Consider the following 20,146-nt stretch of genomic DNA (forward strand, 5'->3'; position numbering starts at 1 on the left):
TGATGGGAGAACCAGGTGAATTTCATCTCCTGCTGTCAGCTCCAACACCAGAGAGTTAGTGAAATACTCAGGAACCCCATTGTCGTTCCTCTCCCAATTAGCCATAATCCTTTGGTTGTTCTTGTACACATCTACACCTGTATCACCAGCAAGGTAACCACATGCAGTGAACTGGAGATTGTAGACACCTTTGACTGGTGCTGTGAAGAAACCTACAGAGTGAGAGCAGAAAATGAAAAACAGGAACAACTGATGTATGTAAAATGTCCACATGTGAGCTGCAGTATGTTACCTGTAGATGGATTGTAAGCATTGCCAATGTTGGTGAAGACCTTGCTGTATTTCAGTGTGATGTCTGTGTTGTATGGTCCAAGAGTTCCTGCATCAGTCAGAGCTGTGTAGAAGGCCACCTTTGGTTTCTCTGATGACACGAAGAAGAACATTTAATAATTAATGATTCAAATTAATCACACTAAGTAGGCAGTGTGTGTGTGTGTGTGTGTGTGTGTGTGTGTGTATCTGGATGAGTAGATACAACCCTCACCTGCATTTTCTGTCTCCAGCTGGTCAATCCTGGACTCACTGCTGCTCAGTCTGGTCTGCAGGTCTGGAGTTAATGTAATGACAGTGAATCACAGAGAATGTTTAGTGAAGGTGATACTGATGAAGGAAACTGGTTTCAAGGAACTGAGGCACTGAGGTGTCAGGTGTGACTGTGTGGCAATGAAAAACTGGTAACACGGCTCACAGGTCAGGTAGGATGGCTGAACAGAACTTTGAAGACCTGAGTGAGGTCTGGACCGGTCCTGGAAATGTTGTTGTTGTCAACCCTCACCTGCATTTTCAGTCTCCAGTTGGTCAATCCTGAACCTGCTGATGAGAAGTTCACTCTCACTGCTGCTCAGTCTGGTCTGCAGGTCTGGAGTTAATGTAATGACAGTGAATCACAGAACAGAGCAGACATCAAAATATAACTGCATGTACAACAATCATGTAAAGTGACTTGACTCTCGTCTTTTCTGCTCACCTCATCATACTGAATTTAAAATAACAGCTAGAAGCCATTATTCATACAGTTGAACAGTTTAATTTTGTTATTTCAAAATGACTTAAATGGATCCAATACAATTAAAATGGAATTTAATCAAATACAATTAATTTCCAGTAATCATTAATCAATTAACTAATTCAACTCAAATAGTTTAAATTGAATCAACTTAATGAAAAAAATACACAATTAGTTAATTGACTCAAATAAATTCAATTAAATCGAATTATCTCAAACCTATTATGTGTCTTCTATGATATTGATTAAATGTAAATAATGACATTTATATTTTATATCATTTATAATAAAATTGTATGATTAAAACTTTATAGATATGTGGGCGAAATTCTCAACCGACCAAGCAGTCTATAAAGTGATTAAAAATAACTCCATTTACATCAGCTGCAACAGAAGAGTGACGTACATATAAATGCATCACTAATGATGATCGAATAGTGTAATATATATTATATTGACATACGCTATTCTTTATTAAAATCATTGTGTCATATCATGTTTGTCAGTCACAGACCTGCATTCTCTTTTTCTAGGTCACTTGTTTTGCTCTCGGTTGCCGTCAGTCTAGTTCCCAAAGATGGCAGTTCTGTGGCTTGGACTGAAAAACGTGAGTTTGATTCGTTTTCGTGAATGGTTGAATACATTTCTAACCAACTTTGAAATACACAAGCTATGTTTTATTATTGATTAAATGTAGCATAATTATCTCATCCATACCACGTGGATTGTAACAGCTTTATTCTGGAGCTCACAATAAATTAATTGTTTCACTTCATCACCTGCATTTTCTGTCTCCAGCTGGTCAGTCCTGAACTCACTGCTGCTCAGTCTGGTCTGCAGGTCTGGAGTTAATGTAATGACAGTGAATCACAGAACAGAGCAGACATCAAAATATAACTGCATGTACAACAATCATGTAAAGTGACTTGATTCTCGTCTTATCTGCTCAACTCATCATACCAGATTTAAAATAACAGGTAGAAGCCATTTTTCATGCAGTTAAACAGTTACATTGTGTTAAGTCAAATGGACTCAAATGGATTAAATACAATTAAAATGAAATTAAACAAATACAATTAATTACAAGTATTCACAAATCAATGAATGAATTAAACACAAATGAATTAAATGAAATCAACTTAACTTAATTGACTCAAATAAATCAAATTATCTCAAATCTATTATGTGGCTTTTATGATATTGAACTGTTAATAACATTTAATCATTCAATTTTTTTTTCTATCACAGTTCGAAACATCAATGATATTGACTAGGGCTGTCAGTTGAATGCGTTAATTAGATTAATTAATTACACTGCAAATTAACGCATTATAAAAATTAACACAATTAATTCTGAGATTCTGAGTGGCAATTCAATGCACTAGCATTTTAAATTTGGCCCACCTGTTAGTGGTGGGCGGATTGATCCAAATATCGATAGTATCGATACCAAGGTGAGTACTGGTATCGGATCGATACTAGCGTGATGAGATCGATATTTTTGTTGTAGTTTCTCTTCTATAAATTCAGCAAATCACTCGTTTTTCTTCACAGAGTTTGTGTGAGCGCAGCGCTCCTCTTCACCTCTCCCACTCTGCTCACTCAGGTTCACCGTAACTAGAAGTCAAAAATATATACTTATATTGATATAGAGCCTACCTCAAACCTGAAGTTTGAATATGGCAGAATATAATAACCCCTTTGTGTATCTGTTGAAGGAACATCAGTATTTCTATTTAGGCTACATGCAGATAGGTTATAGATTTAATTAAGTTAAATATAATTTTCTTATTTGGCTAAAATCTTTGTCCTGTGTTTTATCGTTATCATAATCATGGTTAACTAAGGAAAAAGTGCTCAGTATTGGTATCGGCAATACTGGCCCTGTAATTACTTGGTATCAGATCGATACCAAAATTCGCAGTATCGCCCACCCCTACCACCTGTAGGCTACTTGGCAGTGGCGTGTCACCGTAGCACTAGCACCGAGGAACTTGTCCGGACGTGTTCGTCACTTCCCACCTGCGTCGCTAGTCAAAGCAGGGTGACACCCTGGACGTGACTCAGGGGAGCGAGGCAAGCACATCGTTGCCAGGGCCTTTGAACGGCAAGTTTATTTATAAAAAGAACGAAGATGGGACTATCAGCAAAAACGCGGTGATTTGTAGCTTTTGTAAAAAGAATTTGCCTATCACCGAAGCTGCTCCAGCTTGATTTATCATTTAAACACTAAACTCCTCGGGATTGAGAGTCTGCTTAAGTGCATATTTGAGATTCAGCCTTATTTTATTTCTTATAAATTTTATTTATGTAAGTGTATTTGTATTGCATTTTTGTACAATGCACCTGGCCTAATTGGTTTGCTGGGATGTGCTTGACCATTTTCTTTTAAATTTCATCTATGAAACGCACTTCATCAATAAAAATGTGGATTTCAGATCTTCTCTTCTCAGTGTATTCAATTGATTAGTCATGCAATACAATTTTGTAATGTCTTAGAATTCAAATTCTTTATTTGGGTCCCTTTAGCAGCTATGAGATTAAAATGCGAATAATTAGATTAATTAATTACAAATCCTCTATTTAATTAGATTAATTTTTTTTAATCGCCTGACAGCCCTAATATTGACTTGTCGGCCCTCTCTAATGGAATTGATAACTTTACCAGCAGAAGCAACTTATCTACCACGGAAGAACTGGTATCCTACTACAATCTCAGACTTCATCGACTGCTAAATACTCTTGCACCTCTGAAAACAAGGTTTGTTCCCTTTGCCCGCTCTGCTCCTTGGTTCACACCAGCACTACGTCAGCTCAAAACTAAAGGCTGTCGCCTTGAACGCCTTCATGTCAAAACCGGCCTAGCAGTGCACAAAAGAATGTATCATAATAACATCCAATACAAGGGTGCTATTTCTTTAGCCAAAACCACATACTACTCAACCTTTAATGGACAGCGGATGGGAACACTAGAGCCGTATTCTCAACCATCAACAATATCCTGTAACCACCTGATGCTCTCCCACCTCACCTACTCACAGGTACACAGTGCGATAACTTCATGACCTTCAATGCCAAAATTGAAAACATCCACCAGACATCGACTGCTTTAAATGACTCTACATCCTTTCTGCACTCTGCCCACATTTTCCATCAGCTCTCCACTTGCCATCTTCAAACTGCCAACTGTCTCTGAAATAATCGGACTCGTCCTTCAATCCAAATCATCCACCTGCCAGTTAGACTCCCTGCCTACCTACCTGGTAAAAAGCTGCCTGCCTGCCTTGTCCTCTCTCATAACTGACATTATTCATTCCTCACTGAATTCTGGTGTTGTTCCATCATCACTAAAGTCTGCTGTGATTACTCCTACTATGAAGAAACCTGGTGCAGATCCAAATGACTTGTACAACTTTCGTCCCATCTCAAACTTGCCATTTGTCTTAAAACTACTCAACAGAACTGTTGCATCTCAGAAAAACACCCATCTGTCTCACTACAACCTCTTTGAACAATTTCAGTCCGACTTTCGTCCCCTTCATAGCACTGAGACAGCCCTCGTGAAAATCACAAATGACCACTTGATGGCATCTGACTCTGGTTTACTCTCCATCCTGATTCTCCTCGACCACATCACAGCCTTCGACACCGTCTCTCATGACATCCTCCTGGACAGGCTGGCCTCCATTGGAATCACTGACATCCCTCTGACTCGGCTGAAATCCTATCTCACTGGTCTCACACAATTTGTCCAACTCAGGAACCTAAGATCTTCCTCCTCTCCAGTCTCCAGCGGTGTTCCCCAGGGCTCTGTCCTTGGCCCCCTCCTCTTCACTATTTACCTTCTGCCCCTTGGAAACATTCTCAGGAAATTTCATATTCAGTTCCACTGCTCTGCTGATGATACCCAGCTCTATATCTCCACCAAGCCTACTTCCAATCTACCACCCACAGCTCTATCCAACTGCCTAATGGAGGTTAATACATGGTTCTCACTCAACTTCCTTCAACTGAGCAGCGACAAAACCAATGTCCTCCTCTTTGGCACCAGATCCACCCTGGCAAAACACAACCCCTTCTCCATGTCCATCGACAATTCCACAGTCCCACCATCACCTCAGGTAAAGAGCCTGGGTGTCATCCTGGACAGCACCTTACACATCGAAGCCCACATCAATAATGTTACCCGGCCTGCATACTTCCATCTATGCAACATCAACCGTCTCCGTCTCTCACTCACACCAACCTGCAGTGCTATTCTCGTAAACACTCTGGTTACATCCCGACTACTGTAATTCTCTCCTCCATGGTCTTCCTTGTAAATCACTTCATGAACTCCAACTGGTCCAGAACGCAGCTCTTGTATCATCAGCAGAACTCCCTCTGCTGAACACATCACTCCAGCCTGCAGCAACTCCATTGGCTCCCTATCAAATCCTGCATTGATTCTACTCCTCACTTTCAAGATCCTTCACAAACTGGCACCATCATATCTCTCTGAACTGATCCATATCCACACACCCTCCTGCACTCTCCGATCCTCTTCTACCATCCAGCTCTTTGCCTCGTCTGCCAACCTAACCACCATGGGGTCAAGAGCTTTCAGCTGATCTGCCCCCGGCCTCTGGAACTCTCTCCCACCTGACATTTGCATTTCTGACACTGTCTCCACCTTTAAATCCTGCCTGAAAACACACTTATACTGAGTGGCTTCCTCTGTATCAGACGAATCATACAATCACATTCTTTCCCATTCTCTATTATTGCACTACGTAATTGCATCTTCATATCTATTTATTTATTTATTTATTTATTTATCTTTTCATAATTACACTGAAATGTTTCCTGATTTTTGATGTATTGTTATTATGCGCGGTGTCCTTGAGTGCTTTGGAAGGCACCTTTATTTAAAATGCATTATTATTATTATCATTATTATTATTATTATTATTATTATTATTATTGTTGTTGTCATTATTATTAGTCAAAATGTTTACAAGTTTTTAAATACAAAAACATCAAAAGACAAACTATGTTTTATCATTGATTAAATGTAGCACAATTATCTCATCCATAACACGTGGATTGTTACAGCTTCATTCTGGAGCTCACAATAAATTCATTGTTTCACTTCATCACCTGCATTTTCTGTCTCCAGCTGGTCAATCCTGGACCTGCTGATGAGAAGTTCACTCTCACTGCTGCTCAGTCTGGTCTGCAGGTCTGGAGTTAATGTAATGACAGTGAATCACAGAACAGACCAACCGTAGTTTACAGTAACTTTAACTCTCATCACTTCTGTTGAACCAGCGCTCACAAAGATGTGCAAAACTATTGTAAATGTCCATCACAAGTTTAAATCACAGTGTGACTGAGAGAGACTGAAAATAAATTGCATTCAGTGAAACACATGTAAGTCTTAACAAAGTTTGCAATAAAATCATAGACAATAACAAACCATGAAAGTTATAAAACCTTCATGTTTGTCAGTCACAGACCTGCATTCTCTTTTTCTAGGTCACTTGTTTTGCTCTCGGTTGCCGTCAGTCTAGTTCCCAAAGATGTCAGTTCTGTGGCTTGGACTGAAAAAAAGAAAAATGTGAGTTTTGTTTGTTAATGGTAAAATTATTCTATGAACTATTTATTTTATTGGAAACAAGTTTTATTGTTGATCTTCCAATCATTACATCAGTGCACTGACACACTTCAGTGGAACATGATCATCACTGAACATGAAAAGTAATCAGTCTGTACCTGAATTCTCTCTCTGCAGCAGCTCCACGTGAACATTGAGCTCCACCACCATGTCTCTCAGTGCCCTCAGCTCCGTCCAGATGTCACAGGTGGTTTGCTCTGTGGTCTGCTCGGTCGATTCCTCAGCTGCATCTTTTGGATCTGTGTTCTGGTTGATCTCAGCCACCTCACCGAGGCCTCCAGCCTCCCCCTGAGCCCCTGATCCACACAGACCGAGCAGCAACAACAGCAAACCAACAACAACCCTCATCGTCTCCACAAAGGTACAGTGGTAGAGTGGGTCTGTCTTATATCGTCTCCAAACTTCAGCTGGCTGAACGAATGGGAAAAACAACAAGTGTTTCTTGTTTGACAGTTTGATTCAAGGCCTCAGATTATTTAATATGTTCTCTGTGCTGGTGAGAAAATACAAGCTGCTACAGGCTGGAGGAACACTTTAACTGTGACACCCTCTCATGTAGTCACAACTGTGTCAACACTGTGTTTATTAATACACACACATGGATATGTCTTCACTGAGTCTCTCTTCTGAGCTCATTCTTTTACAAATGTTCTAAATTAATATGAAAATCGTGCTTGGATTGAGCACTGTGATCGTCCTGAGAGTGGGTCAGGGGTCAAAAAGTCAAGGGTCAGATCTTCATTCATTTTTATGCTGAATCGCACAAAATGCCAGTTTTCTACATGATGTTGCATCAATTCCTCCACTTCTTCTTACTTTTTATCATCAGTTTGTTTCCTTCAATGTTGTTTGTTGCTTTTATTGTCTTTAACTAGAAAATCTGAATCTTAAATCTTCGTGGTGAGTTATGAAATGCACAATTTTTATCAATGCAGATATTAATGCACAGTAAACACAGTTTCTCATTCATATTTTCATCAGGAAGACTTTAATGCATATTGACAAGTTTGCATTTGTAGAAAACGGAGGTGGATTACGAGCAGGACAACAATAGATGTCACTTTCACTGCAACATGTCTATGCATGTAACATCAGGCATGAAAACGGGTCAGGGGGGAAAAAGGGGAGAAGGATACGTTCGGGGTCATGCTCCCCCGGACGAAATTTTTTGAATATTTCATATTTAAACATCAATCTGATGCATTTTTTAAGCAAAATCAAGCAGAATTACAAGACAGTGAATGTATCTATACATACATCTATCTATACATTGTCACATTATGCTATATAAGAAATGCGACTGACAACTTCTCTCATGACATGCGCAACAGCACAACTTTAATAGCGCAATCTGCCGCAAAGAGTGTGTTTTGACAAGACCAACATGGGTTTAGAAAAAGTTGCTGTCTCTCTGCGTGGAAGAAAGGTGCTGGCAACACGTGTTGATGCTGTGACCTGCACCTTCTTCCTGTGCACTTCTGTTTGACAGTGTGCCTGCAGTGCATGGCTGCCCTTGTTTGCATAGTTAATAGCTGTTTTTATACTGGGCAGCAAGCCGCCAATTCATCTGTCCTTTTTGTCGATGACATGCACTGATGTGCGACCCACAGCCGAGGAATTTTAAAACCAGAAAACAGCTGATCACAGCAGTCAGTCCGCACATGTTCGCAGTTCATTCTCTGGTATACCTCCATGTCCCTCTTCCTCCATCTGCTTCAGCTCACGCTCCAGCGAGGCTTTGTACTGCAGGTTGTCATGGTTCTGATGCAAAGAAGAAAACACGTTTACATTTACCAAACAAACTAGAGATCGACACAGAAGTCATATTTTATAGAAAGGATCTCTTTTGGTCTTGTAGGTTCACCTGTTGTGCCACCAGTCCGGTGCCACAGGCCACATCCAACACGACAGCCGCCTCACGATCGCCGCTGAAATGTGTGGAGATGCTGTTTGCTGCCAGACTCGGTGCACGGTAGTCCAGAACAGCCACATCCTATTCAGATGAGTTTGAAGTAAAACCAGTAACTTTGAGCACAGATGCAGAAGGCAAACATGAACATCTTTCTAAGCATATTCATTCATTTTGTATGAAGACATCACACTATTGAATATATACTGTAGAACTGCTGTGAGTGCAGTGACACCATATTTGGGCACTATATACACTATACAGGGGGGCCAGACTCAGAGTTATGGGGGCACTGGCCCCTGTTGGCCCCCCCTAGAACCGCCACTGTTATACAATACAAAGATACAGAGCCTCATAATGTTCTATAGTGAACTGTGTTATTTAGATTAAGGGGGCACTTTGTAGTTTTGGAGAAGAAATTAAAAGTCAGAATCTTAACAGTTATTATATTGATGATGTAATAATACAAACTCAGAAATATCTATTTTTTCTACACCTGAATACACACTGTTAGAAGCTAGAAAGGTGGCAGGGTCCGCCACATATAAACAAAGTAAAACAGAATGAATATGTGTTGTCTTTTAAGGTCAGTTTGTTTATTTCATTTGTTTAGACAGTACGGAGGTGCTAATGCATGCTTTTATTTCCTGTCTCTTAGATTATTGTAATGCCCTGCTCTCTGGTCTTCCCAAAAAGAGTTCTCTAAATCTCCAATTATTACAAAACTCAGCCGCACGCGTGCTGACGAGGACCAGAGGGCGGGAGCACATTACACCAGTTTTAGAGTCACTGCATTGGCTCCCCGTCCGCTTCAGGATCGATTTTAAGGTTCTTTTACTGGTTTTTAAATGTCTTAACGGCCTTGCGCCCTCCTACTTATCTGATCTGCTTTTACCATATCAACCCTCGCGGACCCTGAGGTCCTCCGGCTCTGGCCTTTTCTCCATACCAAAACCAAGAACTAGAACCCACGGTGAGGCGGCATTTAGCCACTATGGCCCCCACCTGTGGAACAGCCTGCTGGAGAACCTCAGGTCTGCAGAGACTGTTGATATTTTTAAGGGAAGGTTAAAGACACACCTTTTTAATCAGGCTTTTAACTAATATTTTAAATTCTTATTCCGTTCTCATGTGGTTCTATCGTATTTTATGTTGTTCCTTCTATCTTGTTTTTTAAAACAATTTTAATCTTAGATAATTTCATTTTTATTTATCTTCAGTACTATTTTATTTTATTTATTATCTTACATATTTCTATCCTTTTAACTGTTCACTCCATTTACTTATCTTTTGTCAGGGTTTTTATCCTATCTTATGTTTTTAGTTTTTAAGGTTTAACTCCAGAGTTTCCTCAGGGGGGTCCTCCACACTGGGAGCTGTGTCTGGGCTGCTGCTGGGGTGCTGTCCCTGGGTCCCTTCGGCCCGGCCAGCTGTTGTCTGTCAGGGTCGGGGGGCCTGGGCACTGGTGCCCCCGTGGCACAGCCTGTGACTCCTCCCAGTGTGGACGGCCCCAAAGGCGGCGCCTCCTCAATCCTCACAGGTGTGTGTGTGTGCATGTATGTAGTATGGAGGGTGGGAGGGAGAGCCTTTCATAATTATTGTGATATCTTTCTTGTGTAAAGCACTTTGTGCTGCACGGCCGTGTATGAAAAGTGCTCTATAAATAAAGTTGTTGTTAATAATGATAAAAGTAAGAAATGAAGGGTAATCAAGTGTGAAAGAGTTGCTGAAACATACTACTGGACACCAGCTGATTGAAATGTGCATCTACTGATTAAAGCTGCTGTAGTGTGATGATGTGAAGAGTGAAAATGTAAACACAGATATAAGAACAAAATCATATAACCAGATATACAACACTGCTATTGTTCTTTAAAATGCAGATATGATGGGATATATCAAGAAGGGGACTGAGTTATCAAAGAGTTTCTAAGAGTCAGAGATACAGATAGAGGAAAAGCACCTGATTAAAAAAACAAAGTGAGGTGAAGAGCAACTGGTCTATGTGCAGTTCTGCACGTGGGCCAAAGCTTCACACAGGTGCAGAAGGAAGGACGAGGATTTTCCGATAGAAAAATAGCAGCGTCAGCAGAAATAAAGAAGAGTAGTGATTGGTTGTGGCATGAAGCCTGTGACACCCTCTCATGTAGTCACAACTGTGTCAACACTGTGTTTATTAATACACACACACACTAACACTCACAGACACACACTGATCCTGATGCTGCATGTGTGGCTGACTCAACTCAGTGAGTGAAAAGACAAAAGTATTTAAAAAACGTATCCACATCTTTGTTCTTATACAGTGTGAATATTTCCCATGAGCCTCTACACCACAACATCTGACATCAAAAACTTCATCACAAAATGCAGACTGTCATATATTTTTCATGCAGTTGTAGTAAACAACTAATCTATAAAAAAGTGTTTTTCACTCTTAATCTCCATTATAGATTAAATGAACATAACAGCATTATTATTCAGTGCAGTGTTCAACTGTTGTTGCTCAGTCTGTTACGTGTAATGATATTTGTGGGTTTTTGTACGTGCAGCTGTGCACGGAGTCGAAGATACTGGAGTCATTTACGCTGAGCTTCGCGCAGGTGCAGAAGGAAGAACGGGGATTTTCCAGAGAAAAATAGCAGTGTCAGCAGAAATAAAGAAGAGTAGGGATTGGTTGAGGCCATGAAACCTGATAAGACACTCCCAGTTTTTTTGGGTTTAAAAGAGGACACTCAATGCTTTGAACCTCGGGTCAGTTTGTTTTTTCACAGATTTTGTCTGTGTATGATCTAGTGCTTTGTTTGCCGGCAAATAAAGTTCTACTGCACTCAGCCTTGAAGACTCCTGCTGACTTTTTCGATCTTTGAAATCTTTTGGACCAACCGAGAAAAGTGAAGTCGATTTACGACACTAACCAGCTAGTCCTGTCGGACCTGTCTGGCATTAAAACTTCTTTGTGTTAACACCAACACTTCCCCGGTGCTCTCAGCTCCACTCACCACTAGCTCCATGGCTAGCTAACAGGTAGCAGCAGCAACAGTTGGCAGCAGTTAGCGGTCACTCTGGTGATATACTGCCCCCTATATGTTGCGAGTAGGAATTAATCTCCTTAATTCGGGGTTGTTTTCACCTGCATCTGCTCATTTGTCAGCAGGATTACATAAAAACTATGGAGGTGATCTCCATTAAAACTCAGAAGGACGATGGGTCTCAGCCCAGAATAGACCCCACTAACTCTTCCAGCTGAAGGGATGGACCCCACGCTATGAAATAGGGCGCTTTTTATATTTTTTCCTTAATTTCTCAGAGAATAATTCATTGGTCTTGATGAAAAGAAATCAGGTGTATTTATGTCGCTGCAATCTGTGAGTAACTGTTGGGCCTTGACGGGGGTCAGCGCTCCACGGAGTGCAATTCTAGTTGTGTATGATATACTGTAACTCCAAATGTCTGCACAATCATCAGAAAACACAGAAACACTGTTGTATGATCAATGTTGTATTGAAATGATATACACAAAAAATAATCTGGGGTTCCAAATCACTGACAAAACTTTTGTTGTGCAGGAGAATCTTCTGTCACTTCAAAATAAACCTAATTGTTATTAACACAGGACTTGAATTTGGCAGGAAAATCCCATTATAGAATCATCAAAACAGACATTACATTACAATACAGTCCTCCTCAATGACAGACCTCAAGAAAATGTGTGCGGTGATGTTATTCAAGGCATTACAGCACAAATAAATAAGGTTAAAGATGCAAACTGAAGCACTTAAGCAATGATGAAAAAAAAGGACATTTCTAGTTGGACATTTGACAATAACATTTACATAAAAACAAGGTCAGCCTCACTTATTTGTAACCTAATCATGAGGGCAATCACAAACTAATATTTATCACTTTTAGGTCCATAATGGAGTCTAATAGGCCGTTCCAAATAAACAAACATGAAGAATCTCTGGCTGTACATTTGGCATCCAGCCTCTCCCTTTTTTAAGGTTGTAATGAGCACCCACTGCCAGCAAAACCTATTGGATTTACCTACATTTAATGAAAATAGCCTGTTCAAAACAAAAGTCACCATTACTGGATTCCATACTGTGTATCTCAGGGGGAAAACAATGAGATTCTTCCTGCAGTGATTGTCTCCGACACTAACCCTGAGAAGAACATGAGAGGAACAAAAAGAAAATGGAAAAGCCGTAAATCTGCCGTTCTGCGAATCAGAATCAAATTTTAAAGTTCCCCTAACGCTGACACACACGAGGACATGATACCAAATAAAACCTCAGTAACTCAAATCATAAAAAGTACAAAATAAAGGTCAAGGCACATCGACAGTCTAGAGTACAAAATATAAAAACTTGAAATGACAGAGCTGAAGCCTGTAGCTGTATACTACACTTCTATTAACCATCACTTTGAGGCACTAGAAACTATAAAAAGGCACCTGTGTGATGTTTTCAGAAAAGGCAGTTCATGAAGTGAGTTACAAAAACTGCAATCAAACACAAATGAAAGACCAAAACAAAGATGGAACACTGATGGAGTGTCACAAGGAGACGCTGCTCCTGCACACGTCCGCTCGTCAAACTTTTGTTCTAAGTTGCAGTTAATACGTTTAGGAGCAAGATCACCATGTTGTTCTTCACATTATATGTTATTGATCAAGAATGATCTTTAATCAGGGCTGGGCCCCTACATCACTGTCACAATAATGTTGAGGTATTTAGTCAAAAATATTGTCATACTTGATTTTTTCTCTTGCAGGAGATTTCAAAATGTCCACGTATGTATCATGTGTTAGAAAATAAGATATTAGTCTAAGGCCATATTTTCCAGGCCCAATCGTGAGTGTATTTTTTTTAGTCACATTTAATAAGAGTTTGTTAATTTAACAATCAGAAAGTTGGGAATTTGTTTTGATATATTATTTTTTAAAAGCTAAGTTTGAGAAATAGTTTGCTCATTTGAAAGAAAATGACAAAAAGCTTCCATATTTACAATTTCTTTAGGATATTAGTGTTTATCATGATTTTTCAACAGCCTGAAAAAAAAAAAAAAAAAAAAAAACGATTTGCCAATAATCTTATGCAAAAACTTTGCCTAAAGCTGGTATTGAATTTAAAAGTAATCCCTGACCAAAAATGTTGTTAAGGGCATTATTGTGTAACTTGTTATCAAGGTGAGATTCTACATGTGACCATCTTACAGATAAATGTCCCTTAAAGCCACAAAAACAAAAACAGCACATCAAAATCTTGTTCATACATCTTCAGCACCATTTCCTGAATCAGTGTCATACATATTAATGTGTTCATTACATATAAAAGATTAGAATTCTTGTATTTGTGGTTGTTTTGACATAAACTCTCATAAGTGTTGAACACATTGTGCACTTGCATCACTCAGTCACTAGAACTAACTTCCTCTGTGTTTATTTTCATGCAGATCTTCAACCAAATACAGTATTTTCACAATGTATGTTGATATGTACCAACAGTTGATTGGAAGTGTTCAGGCCACACACCCTCTCAGGTCTGTTCAAACTCTTTGATGCAGTACAAATCTTTCACCACCAGAGGGCGGTATTACTCTGATATACAGAGAGAGTCAGCTGCAGTAAATCACACAGACTTTGTAGTAACTTCATGTTGTGTTGAAGTAAAAATGGAGGGTCATCTAATTTATTTTAATAAGGAGACCTGAGATGCAAAAGGTCAGAATGAGACTCATGTAGTGAATCTATAAAACTCATCTCAGGCTTCACAGCCAACAGTCAATGATAACAAACAGAATCCAAACACTTGAATGCAACTTTGATTTATTTGAATGTTGTTTTCATGTGACGACACAAAAGTGAAGTCAGATTGAGAATCACATTATTTGATTCATGCAGTGAATGTACAGAAAGTTGTCCTGGAGGCAGCAGTGCTGAGATATATCAGCATTTTATAAAGATTCACAGTTCAGCCAATAACAACAGGGTTTGTGACAAATCAGTCACACAGCAGCCTGAACAACATCCTCACAGTGTGAAGAGAAGGGAGCCACTGAAGGTGCTGTAATTATTAATGTTGTCATAGATAGTATGGCCTGATGGGAGAACCAGGTGAATTTCATCTCCTGCTGTCAGCTCCAACACCAGAGAGTTAGTGAAATACTCAGGAACCACATTGTTGTTATGCTCCCAATTATGCATAATCCTTTGGTTGTTCTTGTACACATCTACAGCTGTAGTACCAGTATGGTAACCCATCACAGTGAGCTGGAGATTGTAGACACCTTTGACTGGTGCTGTGAAGAAACCTACAGAGTGAGAGCAGAAAATGAAAAACAGGAACAACTGATGTATGTAAAATGTCCACATGTGAGCTGCAGTATGTTACCTGTAGATGGATTGTAAGCATTGCCAATGTTGGTGAAGACCTTGCTGTATTTCAGTGTGATGTCTGTGTTGTATGGTCCAACAAATCCTGCATCAGTCAGAGCTGTGTAGAAGGCCACCTTTGGTTTCTCTGATGACAAAGAGAAGAACAATTAATGTAACGATTTAACTTAATGTTGGCAATGTGGCAATGTGTGTGTGTGTGTGTGTGTGTGTGTGTGGATGAGTAGATACAACCCTCACCTGCATTTTCTCTCTCCAGCTGGTCAATCCTGGACTCACTGCTGCTCAGTCTGGTCTGCAGGTCTGGAGTTAATGTAATGACAGTGAATCACAGAACAGAGCAGACATCAAAATATCAAACTGTTAACATGAACAACACGTTATTTACAGTATCTTGACTCATATCTTCTCTGTCCGTCTGAGTGCTAAAACTATTGTTTCCTTCATGATCAGAACATATACTGACAAAATAACTAATTTTCCATGCTGTCCAAAACAACAAATGTGATTGTTACACAAATTATTCACTAAAAATCATTTCTCATCCAACACCTGTGTAGTTAAGGTGTTCTTTAGGCAACATAAACTGTTCTTAATTTGAGGTGAAGGTTGTCAGTGTGATACCTGCATTCTCTTTTTCTAGGTCACTTGTTTTGCTCTCGGAGGACGTCAGTCTGCTTTCCAAAGATACCAGTTCTGTGGCTTGGACTGAAAAACAGAAGAAGTTTGATTTTTGTTTGTGAATGCATTCTTTTAATGATGATTTTATCTTATCCAAGTTGATTTCTGAAGCTTTATTGTTGGAGCTCACAATAAGTTTTTAGTGCACTGACACACTTCAATCAAACTCTTAAAGGAAAACATGATCAACATCCATATAAACTGTAATCAGTCTGATCATCTCTTGATGTTTCCTACAGCGCCATCATCAGGTCGACACTTTGGCTAACGACTAATTACCTAAATACTTTTAATATGTTTTTATCTTTTTTATCAAAGAGACTGGAAGTAAAATTGCATTCAGTTAAACACATGTAATTCTTAACACAGTTTTCAATAATATCACAGACAATAACAAACCATGAAAGGTATAAAACCTTCATGTTTGTCAGTCACAGACCTGCATTCTCTTTTTCTAGGTCACTTGTTTTGCTCTCGGTTGTCGTCAGTCTAGTTCCCAAAGATGTCAGTTCTGTGGCTTGGACTGAAAAACATGATTTTGATTCGTTTTCGTGAATGGTTGAATACATTTCTAACCAACTTTGAAATACACAAGCTATGTTTTATTATTGATTAAATGTAGCATAATTATCTCATCCACACCACGTGGATTGTAACAGCTTTATTCTGGAGCTCACAATAAATTAATTGTTTCACTTCATCACCTGCATTTTCTGTCTCCAGCTGGTCAATCCTGGACTCACTGCTGCTCAGTCTGGTCTGCAGGTCTGGAGTTAATGTAATGACAGTGAATCACAGAACAGATCAGACATCAAAATATAACTGCATGTACAACAATCATGTAAAGTGACTTGATTCTCGTCTTATCTGCTCACCTCATCATACCAGATTTAAAATAACAGGTAGAAGCCATTTTTCATGCAGTTAAACAGTTACATTGTGTTAATTCAAATGGACTCAAATGGATTAAATACAATTAAAATGAAATTAAACAAATACAATTAATTACAAGTATTCACAAATCAATGAATGAATTAAACACAAATGAATTAAATTAAATCAACTTAACTTAATTGACTCAAATAAATCAAATTATCTCAAATCTATCATGTGGCTTTTATGATATTGAACTGTTAATAACATTTAATCATTCAATTTTTTTTCTATCACAGTTCGAAACATCAATGATATTGACTAGGGCTGTCAGTTGAATGCGTTAATTAGATTCATTAATTACACTGCAAATTAACACATTCTAAAAATTAACGCAATTAATTCTGAGATTCTGAGTGGCAATTCAATGCACTAGCATTTTAAATTTGGCCCACCTGTTAGTGGTGGGCGGATTGATCCAAATATCGATAGTATCAATACCAAGGTGAGTACTGGTATCGGATCGATACTAGCGTGATGAGATCGATATTTTTGTTGTAGTTTCTCTTCTATAAATTCAGCAAATCACTCGTTTTTCTTCACAGAGTTTGTGTGAGCGCAGCGCTCCTCTTCACCTCTCCCACTCTGCTCACTCAGGTTCACCGTAACTAGAAGTCAAAAATATATACTTATATTGATATAGAGCCTACCTCAAACCTGAAGTTTGAATATGGCAGAATATAATAACCCCTTTGTGTATCTGTTGAAGGAACATCAGTATTTCTATTTAGGCTACATGCAGATAGGTTATAGATTTAATTAAGTTAAATATAATTTTCTTATTTGGCTAAAATCTTTGTCCTGTGTTTTATCGTTATCATAATCATGGTTAACTAAGGAAAAAGTGCTCAGTATTGGTATCGGCAATACTGGCCCTGTAATTACTTGGTATCAGATCGATACCAAAATTCGCAGTATCGCCCACCCCTACCACCTGTAGGCTACTTGGCAGTGGCGTGTCACCGTAGCACTAGCACCGAGGAACTTGTCCGGACGTGTTCGTCACTTCCCACCTGCGTCGCTAGTCAAAGCAGGGTGACACCCTGGACGTGACTCAGGGGAGCAAGGCGAGCACATCGTTGCCAGGGCCTTTGAACGGCAAGTTTATTTATAAAAAGAACGAAGATGGGACTATCAGCAAAAACGCGGTGATTTGTAGCTTTTGTAAAAAGAATTTGCCTATCACCGAAGCTGCTCCAGCTTGATTTATCATTTAAACACTAAACTCCTCGGGATTGAGAGTCTGCTTAAGTGCATATGTCAAGTGCAAGTGTCATATTCAGCCTTATTTTATTTCTTATAAATTTTATTTATGTAAGTGTATTTGTATTGCATTTTTGTACAATGCACCTGGCCTAATTGGTTTGCTGGGATTTGCTTGACCATTTTCTTTTAAATTTCATTTATGAAACGCACTTCATCAATAAAAATGTGGATTTCAGATCTTCTCTTCTTAGTGTATTCAATTGATTAGTCATGCAATACAATTTTGTAATGTCTTAGAATTCAAATTCTTTATTTGGGTCCCTTTAGCAGCTATGAGATTAAAATGCGAATAATTAGATTAATTAATTACAAATCCTGTATTTAATTAGATTAATTTTTTTTAATCGCCTGACAGCCCTAATATTGACTTGTCGGCCCTCTCTAATGGAATTGATAACTTTACCAGCAGAAGCAACTTATCTACCACGGAAGAACTGGTATCCTACTACAATCTCAGACTTCATCGACTGCTAAATACTCTTGCACCTCTGAAAACAAGGTTTGTTCCCTTTGCCCGCTCTGCTCCTTGGTTCACACCAGCACTACGTCAGCTCAAAACTAAAGGCTGTCGCCTGGAACGCCTTTATGTCAAAACCGGCCTAGCAGTGCACAAAAGAATGTATCATAATAACATCCAATACAAGGGTGCTATTTCTTTAGCCAAAACCACATACTACTCAACCTTTAATGGACAGCGGATGGGAACACTAGAGACGTATTCTCAACCATCAACAATATCCTGTAACCACCTGATGCTCTCCCACCTCACCTACTCACAGGTACACAGTGCGATAACTTCATGACCTTCAATGCCAAAATTGAAAACATCCACCAGACATCGACTGCTTTAAATGACTCTACATCCTCTCTGCACTCTGCCCACATTTTCCATCAGCTCTCCACTTGCCATCTTCAAACTGCCAACTGTCTCTGAAATAATCGGACTCGTCCTTCAATCCAAATCATCCACCTGCCAGTTAGACTCCCTGCCTACCTACCTGGTAAAAAGCTGCCTGCCTGCCTTGTCCTCTCTCATAACTGACATTATTCATTCCTCACTGAATTCTGGTGTTGTTCCATCATCACTAAAGTCTGCTGTGATTACTCCTACTATGAAGAAACCTGGTGCAGATCCAAATGACTTGTACAACTTTCGTCCCATCTCAAACTTGCCATTTGTCTTAAAACTACTCAACAGAACTGTTGCATCTCAGAAAAACACCCATCTGTCTCACTACAACCTCTTTGAACAATTTCAGTCCGGCTTTCGTCCCCTTCATAGCACTGAGACAGCCCTCGTGAAAATCACAAATGACCACTTGATGGCATCTGACTCTGGTTTACTCTCCATCCTGATTCTCCTCGACCACATCACAGCCTTCGACACACCGTCTCTCATGACATCCTCCTGGACAGGATGGCCTCCATTGGAATCACTGACATCCCTCTGACTCGGCTGAAATCCTATCTCACTGGTCCCACACAATTTGTCCAACTCAGGAACCTAAGATCTGGCTCCTCTCCAGTCTCCAGCGGTGTTCCCCAGGGCTCTGTCCTTGGCTCCCTCCTGTTCACTATTTACCTTCTGCCCCTTGGAAACATTCTCAGGAAATTTCATATTCAGTTCCACTGCTCTGCTGATGATACCCAGCTCTATATCTCCACCAAGCCTACTTCCAATCTACCACCCGCTCTATCCAACTGCCTAATGGAGGTTAATACATGGTTCTCACTCAACTTCCTTCAACTGAGCAGCGACAAAACCAATGTCCTCCTCTTTGGCACCAGATCCACCCTGGCAAAACACAACCCCTTCTCCATGTCCATCGACAATTCCACAGTCCCACCATCACCTCAGGTAAAGAGCTTGGGTGTCATCCTGGACAGCACCTTACACATCGAAGCCCACATCAATAATGTTACCCGGTCTGCGTACTTCCATCTATGCAACATCAACCGTCTCCGTCCCTCACTCACACCAACCTGCACTGCTATTCTCGTAAACACTCTGGTTACATCCCGACTACTGTAATTCTCTCCTCCATGGTCTTCCTTGTAAATCACTTCATAAACTCCAACTGGTCCAGAACGCAGCTGCTTGTATCATCAGCAGAACTCCCTCTGCTGAACACATCACTCCAGCCTGCAGCAACTCCATTGGCTCCGTATCAAATCCTGCATTGATTCTACTCCTCACTTTCAAGATCCTTCACAAACTGGCACCATCATATCTCTCTG

General features: G+C 39.8%; 1 protein-coding gene and 2 long non-coding RNA genes across 3 annotated transcripts in view; all 3 read right to left on the bottom strand.

Annotated features, from left to right (window-relative positions):
• The window catches only part of LOC115594008 (complement C1q-like protein 2), a 108,408-nt gene that overhangs the window by 39,384 nt on the left and 48,878 nt on the right, over nt 1–20,146 (bottom strand). The gene's annotated exons all lie outside the window — the stretch shown is intronic.
• LOC115594032 (uncharacterized) lies at nt 14,449–15,078 on the bottom strand. Its single transcript, XR_003986411.1, has 2 exons — nt 15,027–15,078; nt 14,449–14,946 (listed from the first exon to the last, which is right to left on the bottom strand). It is a non-coding gene; the product is annotated as an uncharacterized LOC115594032 (long non-coding RNA).
• LOC115594029 (uncharacterized) lies at nt 15,282–16,191 on the bottom strand. Its single transcript, XR_003986408.1, has 3 exons — nt 16,149–16,191; nt 15,653–15,736; nt 15,282–15,331 (listed from the first exon to the last, which is right to left on the bottom strand). It is a non-coding gene; the product is annotated as an uncharacterized LOC115594029 (long non-coding RNA).

This window comes from Sparus aurata, chromosome 13 (genome assembly GCF_900880675.1).
Source record: "Sparus aurata chromosome 13, fSpaAur1.1, whole genome shotgun sequence".
NCBI classification, from domain to species: Eukaryota; Metazoa; Chordata; class Actinopteri; order Spariformes; family Sparidae; genus Sparus; species Sparus aurata.